General features: G+C 41.9%; 1 long non-coding RNA gene across 1 annotated transcript in view; it reads right to left on the bottom strand.

Annotated features, from left to right (window-relative positions):
• LOC122235145 overlaps positions 1 to 17,033 on the bottom strand; it is a 35,705-nt gene extending 18,672 nt beyond the window's left edge. Inside the window, exon 1 of the long non-coding RNA XR_006213270.1 lies at positions 16,896 to 17,033. This is a non-coding gene — a long non-coding RNA (uncharacterized LOC122235145). The remainder of the gene's footprint in view (positions 1 to 16,895) is intronic.
• Between the last annotated feature and the right edge of the window lie 3,582 nt (positions 17,034 to 20,615).

Genomic DNA, 20,615 nt, shown 5'->3' with positions numbered 1-20,615 from the left:
CATCATCTCACTTTGTTCAAGGATCTCTTCTTCCTCATCTGTACTCTTCCTATTCTCTCTACCCACAACGTTCCCTCTGGAGGTCATCCAGCCCCCCGCACAATAGCTGGTGCATTGCAGGTACTTAAGAAGTAGGGGGATGCTCTGCTCCTGGGAGAGGCCAGAGCACAGGGTGCTTGACCCTTTATTTGGTGGAACCTGAGAGTCACGGATAAGAGGCATGGCTAGACTCCATGACTTTACGATGCTTCAAAACCATAAAATCCTAGAATTCTTATGTACTTAGAAAACCTCAAAAATGTGAATTTCTGCATCTGAAAGGACATTTCGTAAAGATTTATGGTAAATTTGTTTATCAGAGGTTTATAAATGGTACTATTAGTTGTCTTTAATATAGTTCCAAGATTTTTATTTTATTTACTGACATCCTATTTCAATAACACAATTGGAAACCGTAATCTGTAACGACTCTTCTACTGTTGTATGTTACTGCAAAAAAATGATAGGGCATGTTTTTAGAATTCCAAAAGAAAGTTAACTACTACAAATGGAGTGAATACCAGTAAGACATAAATTGCCTCTGCCCAATGTATGTAGTAAAAAGGATCAACACTTGGGTCTTTCAAGACTTTCCATGATATCATCTATCAATTTATAAGCTCTGGGGGAGCATATATAGCTTAATGAATGGCTTCCCATGTTGACAATGTTTGGTTGTAAGCTAAAGGAAAAAAAAAAAAAAAACAACCCAGGAGGTTCTACAGGTGAAGAAAAAAGAAATATATAAAAGGGAAATATAATGAAAACTTGAAAAATATTTGACTTCTAACAACTATCACTGCTTTGTGGAAAACATATTACCAAATATTCAGTGTCATCAATCTTTTCAAAATTTGCCAGGTTCTGTGCTCTGGAGGAGGAGAACTAGGAGTGGATAACAGTGTAGCACACTGCAGAAACTTAATTCACACTAAAGCAAAAAGTACCCAGGCTTGTCTAGGAATTTCTATATTGATCATACTTCCTGGGGGGCTGGAGGCTGGAAACTGAGCGGAAATATTACATGTGTTTTGGAAGGGAAGTTAAAACAAACAGCATTCACCTAAGAAGTTACACAAACTCAAGCTTTATCCAGTTTTTGCAGAGGTAACCTTCTTTGATACTTAATAGCACTTTGTATCAACTCACCCAAGATTTGTTGATCACTAATGGGGAGGGGTATCTTTACAAAGGAGGGATAAAGTTGTCATCAACTGAACCCACTGACCAATTTTCATCTCACTAGAAGTGAGAGAAGACATTATGCCCCCAACGTCATGCATTATGAATACATTGCATCATTATCAAATATCTTATCAAAAAGTTTGAACCCAAATTTAATCAAGACTCTAGATCTAATTTAGCAGTTTATAGGATACACAAAGGACAGAAGAGCTGGTTAAACAACATCATAAAGAAGCCAGGAGAGAAATCCAGAATGTAGAAACTTCTACAATGTACCTGAGCCATCTTTTCAACATGTCAATGGCATGGGGGAAAATGAGCATGTGTGTATTAACAGGGAAGAGGCTGTTGAGGATTGTAAGAGTCTAGGGAAATAGAGCAAACAATGCAACATGTGGACGTAATTTGGAGCCTGATGAAAACAACCAACTGTAAACAAACATTGGGGGAATGATTGGGGAAAATTAGAATATTAGATGCTATTAAGGAATTATCATTACATTTTCTCAAGTGTGGTATTAGCATTAGAAAAGTATGCTGAACTATTTAGGGAAAAAATAGCCTTTAAGAGGCGCCTTGGTGGCTCAGTCGGTTAAGTGTCTGACTTCGGCTCAGGCCATGATCTCACGGTTTGTGAGTTTGAGCCCCGTGTCGGGCTCTGTGCTGACAGCTCCGAGCCTGGAGCCTGCTTCAGATTCTGTGTCTCCCTCTCTGTCTGCCCCTCCCCCACTGGTGCTCTGTCTCTTTCTCTTAAAAATAAATAAACATTAAAAAATTAAAAAAAAAACCTTTAAAATATTTCAACAGATTTTTGTACAAACATAGTATCAATTAATTCCCTTCATGATTAAGTCAGTTTGAACTGAGTTTTCTGCTAAGTATACGTGAGGAACGCCTGGGCGGCTCAGTCAGTTAAGCCGCAGACTTTGGCTCTGGTCATGATCTCTTGGTTTTCGAGTTTGAGCCCCGCATTGCACTCTCAGCCGTCAGCGCAGAGCCCAGTTTGGATCTTTTGTCCCCCCCTCTCTCAGCACCTCCCCCACTTCCTCTCCCACTTGCTCTCTCTCTCTGTCATAAATAAACATTAAAAAGTTATTTTAAAAAAATCAGTATGCATGAATGTTTGTGATAGCTACCTAGTAAACAGGGAGAAACGGACAATTCAATAGAGAGAAGGGAGAATTTCTGGAGTGATGTCCCTGAATAAGCAAGTTGTGATCTAGTTCAGGGCTGGCAACACAGGGCGGCTCATGGACCCATGCCAGCTGAGTGTGTTACTGACCTTTGACAAGACGGTACAGAAGTTGAGAGTACACATTTTGAAACTTTACAACAATTTGACAGAGTAATTTTATGCCCATTACTCTAATAATTTTTAAATTTGGCTTATAAAAAAAAGAAATTGGTTTTCAATTACTTATAGTGGACAGATTCATAACTGACATGGTATTTGTTATTTTACCATCACACTTTCCAGGGGCTCTTGACTTGGGTCCTTGAAATGTGCCTCAGGAAGTCTATAAACCCAAATGGCCTTGCACACAAATACCCACACAGACACATCCGTACACGTCGTGCGTGTGTGGCACACGTCTGTCAATAGCTTTCATCAGATTCTCGTATAGGTCCCAGACCCAGAAAACGTTGATGAGCTTTTCCCCAGAGTTGCCTTTCAGTAATCCTCCCCACTCTGCGCTGGGTTGCCTTGTAGACACTACTTTCCTCCAGATTTTCAGATTTTTAACTTTTCAAATGCTAATTCCTAGCTCTATGTATTAGTGTGGCCCCATCACCTACAGTCATTAAAGTTCAAATGCCTTCGAAAAAAAAAAAGGGGGTGGGGGGGGTTCTGGGTGGTTCAGTCAGTTGAGCATCTGGCTCTTGATTTTGGCTTAGGTCATGACCTCACGGCTCCTGAATTCCAGCCCCGAGTTGGACTCCACACTGACAGTGGGCCTAACACACTAACAGAGCCTGCCTGGAATTCTCTCTCTCTCTCCCTCTGCCCCTTCTCCACTAGTGTGTACATGTTCTCTCGCTCTCTCTCTCTCTCTCTCTCTCTCAAAATAAACAAACTTTAAAGAAAAAAAAAGTCGAAATGTCTTTGACTGTTCTCATCACTCTGCCAAAAGGGAGCTCTTAAAAATACTACAAAGACAACAAACTTTCCTCATGATGGACAACCTCCCTGACACCCAGGTAGGGTATGGGGCAGGGCTCCAGGGAGCTTTCTAGAGCGTCAGGCACCAAGCATTCAGTACTTGCCCATCTCACTTCTACCAGGTGGGCAGGCTCCATTCGAACAATTCTTTTTGGCTTAGTTACTCACCACACGATTAACTGTTTAAACAAATTCCAGAAAGCACATCAATTATTACTAATGAATTCCAAATCAAATCATCCAGAACTACAAAGGGCCACCAGATGTTTCAAGCAAGGAGAAAAGAGGTGGTGGGAGGCGTGGGGAGAGGGAGGACTCTTTCCCACCGCTCTATTAACTTAGATCTGAAAGCTGTAATTTATCAGGCACCTGACATAAAGAGGCATCACACACATTTAAAAATATTTCTTGGGGATTGTTCTAACATTAATTTCACGTGGAATATTACTTTATACTGACATCAGCCCTACCAAAACCTTTCAGACCTCTTTTACGTATATATCTCATTTTATCCATCGAGTACCTGATTGAGGGAGCAAAGGCTGTGGCTATTTCTCATTTTTTCCAGATGAGTAAATTAAGGTAAAGTGAACCACACAGGTTTCTTCTTCTTTTTAATAGTAGGGCTATGTTTAGAAACCAGATGTTCTGTGATCATGGCTGAATATTGCCATTTCCAAATAGCCAATGAGCTAATAGACATAAAAACTTTCTAAGGAATAGTCACAAGCGCTCATATGAAATGTGCACAATAGGCTTTAAGGTATGTATCTGAATGAGATTCACCAAGGCAAGGAAACCAGCCTGCAGTGGTGAGCCTGAGGGTCAATGTGAGAAAGTGGGGACGGGCATGGGCAATTGAAGGTCCCCAGTGGCTGGGGCCTCTAGTAGGGGGACAAGGAGCAGGGGATTTGTAGGCACCAGGATGCCACCAGCAAAGACACAAGATGGTTTTCTATAATGTATCTAGGGGTAGCTCATCAGCGGTCAAGTACACAGGGCTCCTTCTCTGAATAACCTGACTTCCCCTGGAAGCTGGTTCCACTATCAAGCCAACTGGAGATTCTCACTGGACTTGTGTCTAGAATAAATCTCCTCCAGGGGCGCCTGTGTGGCTCAGTTGGTTAAGTGTCCGACTTTGGCTCAGGTCATGATCTAACAGTCCGTGAATTCGAGCCCCGTGTCAGGCTCTGTGCTGACAGCTCAGAGCCTGGAGCCTGCTTCAGATTCTGTGTCCCCCTCTCTCTCTGCTCCTCCCCTGCTCATGCTCTGTCTCTGTCTCAAAAATAAATTAAAAAACATTAAAAACAAAAACAAAAACCTCCTCCAAATGGCTGTGGGATTGGCATTATGTAAAATATGGATGATGTATGAGGGGGCTCATAGACTTGGGAGTGAGAAGTAGAGAATCATGGAGGAGAGCCCAGGAAGGAACTTGAAAACACGTGGTTCAACTTGTTCACCTCTCAGGTGAGGGACTGGGCAGAGAGGACACATGGTTCACAAGGGCACGTGCTTTCTCTTTAGATATGGAAGTGATCACATGTTTGTGAATTGTTTTCTTCTGCTTGTTCTCATTTTTATGCTCATTTAAAATATTTATATATCTTCAGCGGACTCTAAATATTTGAAATTTGTGGTCTCGGAAGTTTGGAATGAGTAAGAATTAAGTGTTGGTTTTTGTCTCTCCTGCTACATATTTCTTCAAATAATCAAATTTTCTTTAAAGGTAGATTTCTGATTTTCTTATAATAGCACGTTACAATTCTCAAAAAGGGCCCAAAGTTTCAGGTAGAGACAAGTCTTACTGGCTACACTTTTGTTCCTGCTGTGTAAGGACTGCAGAATCAAGCTGAATTTTTGTTGGTGAGTGCATTTTGTGCTGCATTCCATCTCTACAATCCGTTTGATTTATAAACTCTAAAAATAAGACATACTTTAGAGAAAGACGTGGGCTTGATCAGAGTGAAAGTAGTGGAATAAACAATCTCTTGCAATCACTAACATTCCAAAATCATTTTCCAGAGTGATCATCAAGCCAAGAACTACAAAAACCATTTTCTGTAATTGGCACTGTACAAATCAATGCAAAAAAAAAAAAAAAAAAGAAAAGAAAAGAAAAAAAAGAAAAGAAAAGCCCTACTTTCTGACTCAAGGACACATTTGTTGGTTTCCTAACTCCAAGATCTAATCATATACTTCTTTTAGAAAAAAATGAGGTGATAGGAGAGTTAGAACCACACCTTGCTTCTTTCTCTACTTTCTCTCCTCTTCTTTATTGGATTTTAAATTAACTTTTATTTAAAAATTCTAGTTCACAAGGATGCACATTAAAACTTTTGTTTTTTTTTTTAACATTTCAGTTATTGTTTTGAAATTTAAGAAGTGCTGAATGAAAGCACCAAGACCCGGCCTCCTGGATCATTAACCTTGTGTTTGGTGCCTACTTTCCAATGGAAAAGCCATTCGATAAGCATTTATTGAGTGTCAGCCATGTGTGAGGAGCTGTATTGCAAAGATAAGAAAGGGACAGTCTCTGCCTCTCAAGAGGGTCCCACTCTTAGGGAGGAGACAGGTAAATGGACAAGATAGCCCCACAGTGTGACAAGAACCAAGATGAAGAAATAATAGTCATCACAGCTAACGTTTATGATAGGCTTGCTGAGGGCATGGCATTGGGCTAATAATTAATAATGTACCTGGGCCGAGATAGCACAACAAGGGGCAGAAGTAATTAAGATAGAACACTTATGTATGAAAAGAATTGTAGGCTGTCCACTGTCCAAGAAAGAAAGAAAGAAAGAAAGGGAGGGAGGGAGGGAGGGAGGGAGGAAGGAAGGTAGGAATAATGAAGAAAGGAAGGAAGGAAAGGGAAGGGAAGGAAGGGGAAGGAAGGGAAGGGAAGGCAGGAAGGGAAGGGAAGGGAAGGGAAGGCAGGAAGGGAAGAGAAGGGAAGGGAAGGGAAGGGAAGGCAGGAAGGGAAGGGAAGGGAAGGGAAGGGAAGGGAAGGGAAGGGAAGGGAAGGGAAGGGGAGGGGAGGAAGGATGGAAGGAAGGACAGAAGGAAGGAAGGGAGGGAGGGAGGAGAGAAGGGAAGGAAGGAAAGGGAAGGGAAGGAAGGGAAGGAAGGCAGGCAGGAAGAAAAAAGGTGATACACACACACATATGTGTGTGTGTGTGTGTGTGTGTGTGTGTGTGTGTATATGTCAGATGAAATGTAGGGGTACAGGAGAGGGGCAAAGTCAGACTAACTGAAAGCCACCTTATTTTCATTACTTCCCCAAACCCTAAAACAACAGATATTTCTGAGCCTTGTTAGGCTTCAGCCTCACCCAGGCAATCAAAGAAGAGTCTGCAATGGACCAAAATGTCATTGGTTAAAGCAAATAGCTTGAGAGTTCAATGACCCTTTTTTCTCCACTGCAAAATTTTCCAAATCAAAATGACTCTGGCATCACAGGGGATGTTGAAAGAGTCTCACCGAAAAAACATGACTTTCGGATCTATAGAACTGGCTTCCAAATCCTAAGTGCTATGTGATCCTGCCTAAGTTTTCTAACGGAGTCTCAGCGTCTCCCTCTGTGGAACTGAACTGAGAGCACCTGACCTGCAGGGCTGCTATAGGGATTAATGAGAGATTAATAAAGGATGGTACCCAGCACATGACACTCAAAATTGGTAGCTGTTATTATTGTCACTATTCAGTCACTCGCTAGTCTCCAGATGACAGTCCAAATCTTGACACCCAGGACACAGACTCGCATTCCAGAATTCACTGTGTGTGTGTCTCCTGGGCATGAAGCATAAGCGAAGGAAAATGATGGGTGAGTCTATGCCAGAGCTTCTCAACCTTGGTACTACTGGCATTTTGTACTGGATAATTCTTTGTGGTGGGGCTGTCCTGAGCCTCGTAGGGTGGTCAGGAGCATCCCTGTCATCTACCCACTAGATGCGAGGACCACCACCTCCCCAACACAATCTTGACGACCAACAGTGTTTGCAGACATTGCCAAATTGCCCCCAGTTGAGAACCACCACTCTACACATTGGTCTTTAGTCTTCTTGTTGCCAATCACATAAATCATGGAGATGGAAATGACTCTCAGCCTGTGTAGGTCAATGTTGCATTAAAGATTTCCAACATCTGCTGAAGCAAAACAAAAACCTGCTTGGAAGGACAGACCTTGCCAATGTGGCTTTTACTCACACTCTTAGCAACTCAATGCTTTTGGTTTTTTGAGACCAAAATCCTGCTTCTGGAATAATCTCCCTCTCCAGGCTTTCTGACCCAGCCACAAGTCAGCCCCTCTCTCTGCATTTGTGCAGTGACATTGTGACGTTCTTATCCCACTCACCTCGCCGGGCCCCTTTTCACATTTTTCCCAAGCAGACACACTCTTGACCTCTCTCTTGTTCCTCAGGATGTCTCTGTTCCCCACCCCTAACCCCAGCTGAAAGAGCCTCCCACATCCTTCCTGCCTGGTCACCCTGTCTTTTCCTTACAGATCCTTTTCCAAACCCTACTCCACAGGGACATCTTTCTTAACTCTGTCTAGCAATCTCTCTTCCTCCAGCCAGTTTCCCATGACCACATCCACTCAACCATCCATGAAACAGATTCTGAAAAGAGCATCACTTGATAACGTGCCTAGTGGAGTAACAGGCAATTTCATTAACGACTAGGAAACATTCACTGTTGTCTGCGCCTTTTCTGAACTGCATTTGCATAAAGGCCGTGGCCAATGTCATAGTCGTCTCTGGTATTTATCTTGACCAAACATCAGCTTATTCTCAGTCTACTGATATTTCAAAAATTAATACCTATACATTAGATGATTGGCTATTTGCAAAATCCATTTACTATCAGACGTGAAACACACAATCAGATCCATGCCCTTGGGCAGTTCGCTCTCAACTCATTCTTTGCCAGTTTTGCTCTCCACTTTGTTTCAAGTTGCTTTTGTTTTCCAAACTCCTCCCTTCTGTTCTGGCATTTAGCTCTCGGTTTATAACAGTTTCTTATAGACTTCAGTTCTTGCTGTAAAGTTATAGGACATTTTTAATGAGGGAAAAAGACTTAAAAGAAAGGAATAGGAAGGGAGGGAAGTGGGTGGAGACATGAAGGCTGTGGGGAAATGAGGTGTAGCTCATGTTCATGACTCACTTATATTAAAACATATTAACATTTTTAGGTTTATTAATGCATTTCATTGAGGCAACAATATCTTCAAAGAGTACTTAGCATATTTTCAAGAAGAAATATGTGCAGTGACATATTCATTAAGCATAGGATGTTATGCTTAATGAATCCAGTTACAAACATCCTATGCTTAATGAATCCAGTTACAAACAAATAAAAACAACAACAACAGAAAAAAAAGAAAAAAAACATAAGACAGAGAAAAGACCAACCTTACTCAGTGTAATTAGCCTGGCTTTTTTCTTCTGTGTTAAAACACAGAACATGCCACTGAGCTTTTTTTTTTTTTAGTTCCTTGATGAGCAAATTTTGGTATGAAACACCAGTTTGCATTAAGGGGCATGTGATGATGCATCTATGAGTCTTCCAGCTTGTTCACTTGTGTTCCTGATGACAAGAGAGTGACCAGTCCATGGGTTCTCTTTATTGAGCCCTCAGTCTTACCGAGGACTTTACTTACTCCCAAAGCTGCGTTCCTATTCTGCCTGTCCTCCCTCATCGATCCCACTCATTAGTGGATATTCATACAGTGTTTTGCTGAAAGTTGTCCATTTTACCCCATGGGTGCTTATTTTTTGTCAACATCCTTTTTTTTTTTTTTAATTTAATTTAATTTAATTTTTTAATGTTTTATTTATTTTTGAGACAGAGAGAGAAAGAGCATGAACGGAGGGAGGGGCAGAGAGAGAGGGAGACACAGAATCGGAAGCAGGCTCCAGGCTCTGAGCCATCAGCCCAGAGCCCGACGCGGGGCTCGAACTCACGGATCGCGAGATCGTGACCTGAGCTGAAGTTGGCCGCTTAACCGACTGAGCCACCCAGGCGCCCCAACATCCTTTTTTTTTTTTTTAATGTTTTATTTATTTTTGAGAGAGAGAGAAACAGAGTACTAGCGGGGGAGGGACAGAGAAAGAGAGAGAGAGAGAGAGAGAGAGAGAGAGAGAGAGAGAGAGAGAGAGAGAGAGAGAATCTGAAGCAGGCTTCAGGCTCCGAACTGTCAGCAGAGAGCCTGATGTGGGAGCTCAACTCACAAACTGTGAGATCATGACCTGAGCTGAAGTTGGACGCTTAACCGACTGAGCCACCCAGGTGCCCATGTCAATATCTTTTCTGTTTTCATAGATAAAATGTTAAGACTCTCATGGTTGTCTCTCTCTTGAGAAAGTTTAGTTCTGCACATGGTAGTTCATCTTCCTGTTATGATAGCTTTGTAGAACTCTGGAGTATAAACCAACCTGAAAACCACTTTTTAGGGACCATTAAGGGGCAAAAATTTAAGTTGAGAACTACTTCAATCTAATCTTTTACCTCTACTAATGTCTATCTGAATTGGGTTTAAATTCTGGTTCCTCCACTTTGTAGCCATAGGATTTGGAGCAAGTTATCCACTGCCTTTGTGTCTTGTTTTTTTCTTCTACGATATGTATTTCATGGGGCTATGATGATTAGACTAATTAATACATGTAAAATCACTTAGAGGCACCTGGGTGGCTCAGTCAGTTGAGCATCTGACTCTTGATTTTGGCTCAGGTCATGATCTCATGGTTCGTGGGTTTAAGCTCCATGTAGGACTCCATGCTGGTGGTGTGGAGCTCGCTTGGGATTCTCTCTCTCACCTCTCTCTGCCCCTCCCCTGCTTGCACATGCATGTACGCTCTGTCTCAAAATAAATAAATAAACTTAAAAAAAATAAAAGCACTTAAGACAATATCTAGCACATAGTAGGGACTCAGCAAATGTTAGTGCAGTTATTATCTGGGATTGTGATCACAGAAGAGCATCTCTTGGAACAGTGTCAGGGTAAAGATATAATGAGTCAGGATTTTGTTATTTCCCCCAAAAGTTAGAAAATACCAATTATGAATGGTTTTGTGAAGCCATAAACATTACTCTTTAAAGTGAATTACTCACAAGCAACCCAATTAAAATATGGGCAAAGAACTTAAACAGACATTTTTCCGAGGAGGATATACAAATGGCCAATACGCACATAAAAAGATGTTCAAAATCATTGGTCATTAGGGAAATGCAAATCATAACTACAATGAAAACCACTTCACATTCACTAGATTGGCTATGAGAAAGAAAGAAAGAAAGAAAAGAAAGAAAAGAAAGAAAGAAAGAAAGAAAGAAAGAAAGAAAGAAAGAAAAAGGAAGGAAGGAAGGAAGGAAGGAAGGAAGGAAGGAAGGAAGGAAGGAAGAAAATAGGTATTCTTGAGGATGTGGAGAAATTGAGTCATGGTGATATGTAAAATATTGCATTCTCTGTGGAAAACACGTTAACAGTTCCTCGAAAAGTTAAACAGAATTACCATATGACCTAATAATTCTAATCCTAGAAATATACCCAAAAGAATTAAAAATAGGTATTGAAACAGATACAAGTACACCCATGTTCAAAGCAGTGTTACTCACACTAGCCAGAAGATAGAAACAACCCAAATGTCTATCAACAGATGGATGGATAAACAAAATATGGTATATCCACACAATGGAATATTATTCAGTCCTAAAAAGGAATGAACTACTGATACATACTACAATCTGGATGAAACTTGAAAACATTATGCTAAGTGAAAGAAGCCAGATGCAAAAAGTCACACACTATATGATTCTATTTATATGAGATAACCAGAGTAGGTAAATCCATAGAGACAGAACACAGACTGGTAGTTGCCAGGGGCTGGGGGGCAGAGAGAATTCAGAGTAACTACTTAGTAAGTAGGGGATCTCCTTTGGGGGTTATGAAAATGTTTTGGAACTAGGTAAAGGCACTGGTTGCACAATACTGAGAATGTACTAAATACCACTGTTGTCTAAGTTTTATTACCCTACTGCAGCCTCAAACACTCTGGTGGTAACTAAATGTTCCTTTTCGTCACTATCTGTCCAGCTCAATGAAACCAAATTGCACTGAGTCTGGCTTTGATGGCTGAACTGCTCATATTAAAATGGTTAATTTTATGTTACATCAATTAACAATTAAAAAAAGCTGAAGTGAATTACTCACGTGCCAGTGAGGGTGATTTTTCAGGGCACTGAATACTTTATTGAAATGGAAGGTAGATTTTCTTTTCTACTATATTTCTATAAGCCTGAGAAAATTTTGCAGAACTACTTTCTTTGCAAGAGAAAAAGGCAAAACAAACTGGTAATAAACTCTGGACTTTGTATTGCTTTTCAAAGTAAAACTGCATTCTCCCTGCCATGGTAGAGCAATACCGTGATCGTGTGGTCCCTCTTGCTCGGTCACAGCATGGATGGTCTGAGCTAGCAATGTACCTGCCCCGGTGGGTGGGTGTGCCCTACTACCTAGTAATGCACAGGTCCTGAACCTTGCTTGGTAGAAGAGGGAAAGCTAGCCAGATAGGTAGGTTACTGACTTTTTTTTTTTTTTTTTTTGATGAGAGAAAAATGATTGGCTCTCTTGTTGTAATCTTGTAACATGCTCTTAAATTCCATGTCATAATAGCATCGAGAGTGCTTTAATCTAGAAGGGTAACTAGTTTTGGGGGTGGGGGGACGATTTGAAGCACCAAGGCTGGGCAGTAATAAACAGATGGCGTTCATGAACGTGGGACTTCCACTCATTTTCCATGCATTTCATCAAGCCCAGTGGTAAAGCCTGCACTACTGGAACGGAACGGGTTTCGGAACGATTGTTCAGCTAATCCAAATGCCTCTTTTGACTGCCAACATAGAACTTAGGAAAGCTCAGTGAGATCTGTGGTTTTAACCATATAAAGCCTTCCACTGTCCATGGGCCACATGATATTTTCTGCTACGTCCCATCTCTAATTCATGTGTCACTTCAGTTTAGCTGCCTCTGTCCACATTGTTACTCCATGGGGCTTCCAATTTCCTATCTCCTATCTCTGGTGGCCGTCCAGCTTTTATTACTCCACTAAAGCCCAAATACTCCAGTGGTGACTAAATGTTCTTTTCTTCATTATTTGTGCAGCTCAGTGAAACCAAATTGCATGGAGTCTGGCTTTGGTGCCAGTTGGCTGGCTTCTCTCCAGGTGTTAATTATTGAAGAACTTGTCTTACTATTTGATATTAATTATTTTGTGTGGGCTTCAGTGGAAAAAAGAGTCCAGAAATGGAATGTGACATTAGAAACGGATCCAAACCCTGAATATCCTGCCCACCAGACCAGCATGTACTGAGCCTTTTAACCCTGGGAGGAATGAGGCAATACTCACCGGGGCCCTGTAGAAACTTAAAACATTGGTACACCTAAAGAAAAATGGGAGCAGCCAAAAAAAGGAAGATCACGGGTGTAAAGGACACAGGAAAGTAAAGGCAAAAAAAGGCAATGGCTCTTGGAACATTACCTCTTAACGATCCTTAGTATTAACGTGAACAATAAATGGTTACTTTTTATGCATTTGCTACTAGGAGGCATAATGGTTAAGACCATGGACTTGGGAATCAGAACAGTGTGCATTTTGATTCAGGCTCTACCAGTTAGTTGTAGAAAGGCAGGCAGTCTAGCCTGATACATTCCTAGTTTCTTCATCTGTAAAATGAGGATAAAATTGGCCACAGAATGTCTTTATTATGAGGAACGTTTCAGTTAATGTATGCCAGTTTCCCTCCACAGAATAAGTAAGCAAAAGCAGTAACTGATACCTGTTACCATAATTATTCTAGTAGCTACTGTTTCTATAGTGCTTTACCTCTTCTCCTTCTCTTTTTGGATAACTTTATGGAAAAGGAGGCTTGCTGAGGTACCCAAGATGACCTCCTTACTTAATTTTGAGCTTTTAATATGGTGCTAACCAAGTATGCTTAAAACAAATGTCCATTTTTTTTGTTTGGTTTGTACTAGACTCAGGCTGAGCTCTGAGATGCTTGGCTGGTAAAGAGAAAAAGGATTGAACTGACTCTTGGGAAGTCAGCACTGTGGAGCCAAGAGACCACCCAGGAGATTGTGCAGCAGGCAGATGCCAGGGAAGGTGCCAGGGGGCAAAAACAAGAGCTGATAAGACAGATAAGTGGGAGACATGGTGGAGCCTGAAAGATGGCCTGCACAGTGGTCCCCAAGCTGGAGCCCTAATGGAAAACTCAGTTTCCCACCTCTGTGTTTCTTCCCTGTGTGTCTCCTTTACTACTTTGGTCATAAAGTGTGTAGAGTTTGCCCCCATAATGAGCAAGTCTCTGGGACACCAGCAGTGTGTCCTTTGATTTAACTCAATTCTAACACTCTACCCGGAGATAGCATCAGATTCCACAGTGTAAGGTCTTGGTCCAACAAGGCTGTCCCCCTCCACACCCACACTTCAGATGCCAGGTGCAGGCTCAAGCTGTCACCTGTGCTTCCGACCAACCAACTATAGATTGGAGGCTCCTATAACCTCCTCCTTGGGATCAACTAATTTGCTAGAGCAGGTCTCAGAAGTCAGGGAAACAGTTTACTTATGCATACTGTTTATTACCCAAAAATGTGATAAAGGATACCAATGGAAGAGATATATAGAGGTATGTGGGAAGGGGCAGAGAGCTTCAATGTCCTGTCCAAGCGTGCCTCTCTCCCAGAACCTCCACTTGATCACCAACAAAGAAGTTCACCAAACTCCATACTTTGGGGATTTTATGGAGACTTCATCATGTAGGCATGATCAGTCATTAACTCCATTTTCGGCCCTTCTCCCTTAAGACAATGGGCGTGGGGCTAAAAATTCCACACTTCTAATCATGGCTTGGCCCTTCCTGTGACTAGCCCTCATTCAGAAGACATCCTAAAGTCCACCCAGAGTCACCACATTAGGTGATACTCCTATCACCCAGGAAAATTCAAGAGTTTCAGAAGTTCTGTGCCAGGAATATATATTTTTCATTAGCTCACAAACACTTTACCCTGGAGTACACAAAAACTTTCCCATAGACATGCATCTCATAGACAGCTTTAGGAAAAACATGTTCCTAAACATCAACATCTATAAACAATAGTCCCCCCTTTATCCATGGAGGGATCCATTCCAAGACCCACAGTGGATGACTGAAACAAGTTAGTACCAAACCTTAATATATACTATGCTTTTTCCCATACACACACATTTACGATTAAGTTTAATTTATAAATTAGGCACGGTAGGAGATTAGCAACACTAACTAATAATAAAAGGGAACAACTGTAACATATGCTACAATAAAAGTTATGTGAATGTGGTCTCTCTTTCTCAAAATGTCTCATTGTGCTGTACTCGCCCTACCCCTTGTGATAACGTGAGATGATAAAATGCCTGTGTGATGAGGTGAAGTGAGGTGGATGATGTAGGCATCGTGATGTAGTGTTAGGCTACTATTGACCTTCTGACCGTACGTCAGAGGGAGGATCGTCTGCTTCTGGACAGCGGTTGACCATGGTAACTGAAACCGCAGAAAGCAAACTGCAGAGGAGGGGGGACTACTACGTACACTTCTTAATATGTCTTTGCCCAGTGGGGACCCTGGCAGCAGGAAGATGCTCATTTTCCACCTCTCTTTTCATAATTGTCCCTCTTCCATTGTACAGAAAAAAGAGATACTTCGTCTCTAATCTGACTACTCTGCACTGTCCTGGGTCCGACAAACCTCTGGGGTGCCTAACAAAGGGACAACTTGACAGATTGTCTTTGTGTTAGTGTGGAGAAGGTGAGTGGTTCTAAGGATCAGGTAACACATATTTTTCAACTCAGGTGTTTTCCACAGGTTTACTTTCAATGAAACTGAAGGATGACATTTTTGAGCTGTAAGCTACTCATTAAAAGTGATCTTTAATGACAGAACGCTCTAGTGGAGTTCAAAGTGTTGAGGGACTTTGTTGTAACGAAATATCTTCCATTTCATACACGTATTTACCTGAACAATTTCCTCAGTGCTCATATAAAATAAGGAATAAAATTTATACTAACCCTATCTCATTATAGGAATAAGTATATTTATTCATGGCTGTATGAATGAGTTTTTAAAAAAATCCCAGCTAACTCATTAAGAGCTATATTTCAGGACCATTCTCGCACCCCTAACCCCCTTCCCTCAGGATACCCCAGGGACTCCCACTACTGAGATACCTTCTCAAAGGTTCTGTGATGTAAGAGAAGCATTTATTCTACTGCCCCCCTTTCTTGGGAATGTGCACACTGGCTGCTGGGCTGGCTGAATTTACAGGCAACCCACTGTGGTTCTCTTCAGCCCTTTCACAGTTCAACTGAATAAAGGAAAAGTCCTGATTTTCCCAATGAGAATGTGGCATAAGTGGTTTATTGAACCCTCAGAACTTGGTTAATTACAAATACAAACTAGTTCAATCTTTTTATCCAATTGTTGCCTTTAAGCATACTCTGTCAATAATACTCTGTCCTACAACTTTTGGGTCACTTTGGGCTTTTAAAAAGTCAGATCTAGTTGAGTCTAAAATGAAGTCTCATATCCAAATTAGTGATTGACCTGTATTATTCTGTTGACAGTTCCTCTCTCCCACTAAATAGTTCATTAAGACAAACACTTTTCACTACTTGGCCCATCCTCAGATGAGACCACAGGTGCTTAATGCAGTGGTTTTCAAAATACTTGTTTATGCCCCCACATCCACAAAAAATGCTGTAAACTTTGTAACTCTCATGCTTTAAAAAAAAAACGACATCAGAAATTTTTTTATCAGGGTGGCACAGTTGGTTAAGCGTTGGACTCTTGATTTCAGCTCAAGTCATGTTCTCACGGTTGGGAGATCAAGACCTACGTGGGGCTCTGTGCTGACAGTGCGGAGCCCGCTTGGGATTCTCTTTCTCGCCCTCTCTCTCTGCCCCTCCCCCACTCATGCTCTCTCTATCTCTCTTAAAATAAACAAACTTAAAAAAATTTTTTTATCGATATGATTTGATGCAAATAATGCCATTTCCATTGGAGTATAAATATTGGTACTTAATACTATCATATTACCCTTCTGAATATATTCACTGAACTACAAACACCATAGTTATTTTTCGACCACTGTCATCCATTTACAATACATGGAAACACTTCTTTCGTGGTGGGAAATTTGCGATGTTCCTCTGCCTCCTTGAACTTATATTTCCACCCCATCTCTCCCATTGAATTTCACCCTCTCATCTTGTTACACTTGGAAGTTTTATTAACCACTCTATCATAATTTTCTACGATAAAAATATGCATATGAGTTTAAATGTTTCGATTTCCTATGTCTCTAAGACTTAAAGGTTAAAAATGTATTGTGGAGTGAGTTATCAAATATTGTTAGGATTCACTTGCTTGAAATGGCATACACATAGCAAAATATTTAATAAATATTAGACATAAAACATACAATTTGACTGGAAATGTGCTTCAGAGAGCTTCCGACTTCTTCCCCAGCATGTGGCACCTGTAGACAGCAAAGTAAATTCCAGGAAAGGAGCTTCTTCTGTTATGCCCAGAATTCGTGATCCCCAAAGACCACCAGGGAGCCAAGTCTGATGCAAAAGCAAAGAGCCTTTATTCGAGCTAGCTCGAGCTCAATCGTCTACCTACACTGTGGCAGCAGTGAGATACCGGAGAGAGAGCGGGTTTCGAGAGCACAAAGATTTTTTAGGGATCATGGCCTTAGCCGATTGGCTGGGGAAGGATAGAACAATGGCTGCCAAGGTGTGGTCCCAGATCAGCAATTATCAGCGTCACCTGGAACTTGTTAAAAATGCAAATGTTGGGCCTGGTGGTCACAGACCCACTGAATCAGAAACTCTTGGGGTGGGGCTCAGCAATCTGTGTTTGAACAAGTCTTCCAGGAGATTCTGATGCACCTGACGTTTAAGAACCACTCTGTCTGAGGAGGGTCTCTAACATGTTTGGCCTCAGTGTATACAGAACGTTTCTCACTGGTCACCTATTAACCATTGGCTGTCAGCCTTGCTGTGCTATATAAATACCTAGCACCAAACACCATCCCCAGAGACTCTGATTTAATTGGTTTGGGGAGGGGTAAAATGCTCCCAGGTCATTCTAAGCCTGGACAGGGTTGAGGGCTCCTGCCTCTGGCCCCTACCTGAGAGAAGCCCTCCCTCTTCTACTCACACTTTCCACGCCTCTCACACTCCCCTTCCTCCCACCTTAGACTTCGGAAGAATGCATCGATCGGTAGCCTGCTTTCTTAGAAAACATAAGTTACTCAAGGGGAGGAGGCGTGGTCTGAGGTTTGAGCGGGAACTTCTTTCTGCAGCCAGGCCATGTTGGGGACATAGTCACTAGTCGGCCTGCCTAGGTCTGCTCTTTGACTTCCTCTTTGGGAATGGAGCTGAGCGACGGTGGGTTTGGAAGAAGCCCAGGCTGGGGCCAGAACAGCTGTGCCTCAGTCCTGTGCCGGAGACTACCTTCTTCGGTGTGTCACTTCCCTCTTTGAGTCTCCACTTCCTGCCTTTGTACCCTGGAGATAATATAATTGACGCCCTGTTTCCTGGGCAGAGTTTCACCTAAGATCATGTAAAAATGCCTTGCATGCATCAAAACCAAGATACAGGCGTTAATTACTGTTATGAGTAAAGGAGGGAAATGCTCTCTGACCATTTGGCCGTTGACCTCGGAAACCCAGAATTTAAATAGCTGTTTGATAACTAGAATGCTGATTTAACCAGACCTGTCTGGTATCACTTTAGGCTTATTGGTATCTGAGATATTAAAATAAATGTATTTTTCTGAAGAAAAAGGAGGGTCCTTGAGGGATCCTTAAAGTCCTCTTAAAAACAAAATGAAATGGATTCTTCATTCTTCATTCTTCAAGCCTAAATGGTTCAATGTTCATCACATGAGAAGTTAGCTCTCGGCCCCCAGCTAAGACCTGCGCCCCAGAAGAAAGGCAAACCACCCCCTGGACAGCCAGGAATGAATTTGTGAGTCACAGAATCATGCCCTGTGTGCATATAGCCGGGCAGCTTTTGGTTTTGAGGACTTTTCATCCTAGGCCTTTGGAAAAAGAGAGAGAGAGAGAGAGAGAGACCTACAGAGTAAACCGACACAAGGAAATAAGCAAGTGAGGGAAGAAGGGATCAGAAAACTACAAGAATGCAGCGTGTTTGAAGTCTCCCCATCTTGATTCCATCTGTTAAATCCCCTGGAGGACACACAAAGTGAGGGGGCGTGTTTGTCCTCCCGCCCTGGGCGGGTCTGGGGGGAGGTGGAGGTGAGGTGGGGCTTGCCCTCCGCTGACAGATCCTAGTCTCCGCTGCACTTTGAAGTTGACCTGAACGATCCTTTCATCAAGTTCTCAGTATCACTGTGGCTATAATTTAAACTTGAAACAGGAACAAAGTGTTTTTACTATTGAGTAAATCCTCCGTCAGAAGAGCGGATTCTCCCTGTGCAGATGGCGTCTCTCTGCTTCTCTTCCTGGTGGTGCGTTTAGCCTCCACCCTTCACACACAAAGGTTGGAAAACCGTCACTCCATAGAGCAAGTCAACAAAATATACACCAGGACTGACCATGGCGTCTAAACAGTGAGAGTGCCATTCTAAAGTTTTCCCTCCCTCCCCTCCTTTCTTGCTTGCTCCTTTTCCTTTTCCCTTTGAAAACTAAGTTTTCATTCTTTTGTTGTCTTGTCGATCATTGCAATCACTTGGGGCTTTATAAAACATCGAGAGTCTTGGTGTCCCATTCCAGGTGACACAGTCAGAATCTCTGGAGAGAGAACAATAAGCCAGCACATCTCTATCTAGGCAGACTCTGTCATAGCTGCTAACTGGTTGCCCTGTGGTCGGGGGTCCATCCAGGGACCCTGAGCTGTGGCCAAGGCAGGTGGGCTTCAGGAGGCACATGGGGTGACTTCAGAGTTGTGATCTGGGCAAACTCCATAAGATATATTTGTTACAGTGCTCCTTCCTATCCGTCCTCTTCTTACCCCTGGGGAATTTTATTTTACTTTTTTATTTTTTTTATTTTTTTTAACGTTTACTTATTTTTAAGACAGAGAGAGACAGAGCATGAACGGGGGAGGGTCAGAGAGAGAGGGAGACACAGAATCTGAAACAGGCTCCAGGCTCTGAGAGGTCAGCACAGAGCCCGACGCGGGGCTCGAACTCACGGACCGCGAGATCGTGACCTGAGCCGAAGTCAGACACTTAACCAACTGAGCCACCCAGGCGCCCCAGCCACTGGGGAATTTTAAAAATATATCCTAATCAGGTCATGCTTACTCCAGCTTATAATCCTTTAGTTAATGCCCTATCTTTTTAGATAAGGGTCAAAATCCTTAATGTGGCTTACATGGAGAGGTAGGGAACAGATTTTTTTTTAAAAAATGGGAAAAACTAATAGCAGAACTGTGTACTTGGGGACCCGTGTTCTGGTTTGGATTCTGCATAATCTTATCAGTCCTGTGACTTCTTCGGCCTCAATTACCTTACTGTAAAAGTATATGGTTGGATAAGATGATCTCTAACTCAGCTTTAACATTCAGAGATCTCTTGGGTCTGTATCACTATTTGGGGACAAGAAGTCGTTCCAGGGTAGGGGATAGGATTTGGTGGGAGCAATTTGGGTCATGAATATGTTCACCTCATATTAATTGATGAGAAGTAAAAGTGAGAAATCGGTGGTAATAAGGATCCTATGTTCAAGATCTTGACCAAATCTTGGTGTTGTAGACAACAAACAAAGCAAACATGCTCCTTCTGGCTTATGATGACACAATCAAATGGTTCTAATGAAAATTGGGATTCTGAGACTGTCCTTTCAAAGGAATAATTCTAAAGCCTGCTTATATAAGCGTGTCCAGGTTTTAGCTCAGTGAGTACGTGGTAAGTGCTGAAATAATTGAGTCTCAAACAAACTGAGAGAATTGGTACAAGTGGAAATGATGTGAAACTAACTACCAAGAGAAAATTAAAAGTTTCTATGGATGACTGGTCACATTGCAGCTTTTAATAGTCATCTCCAGACTAGATGAAATAGCGTGTCAACAATTCATTGGTTGGATGATTATAATGACTCTTGTAAATTGATGAAGAGGCTTGAATTGCAATTTTTAAAGCAAGTTCAGAAATACTTCATTCACTTCCA

Source organism: Panthera tigris, chromosome F2 (assembly GCF_018350195.1).
Source record: "Panthera tigris isolate Pti1 chromosome F2, P.tigris_Pti1_mat1.1, whole genome shotgun sequence".
Lineage (NCBI taxonomy): Eukaryota > Metazoa > Chordata > Mammalia > Carnivora > Felidae > Panthera > Panthera tigris.
This window is presented reverse-complemented; position numbering and strand designations above follow the sequence as displayed.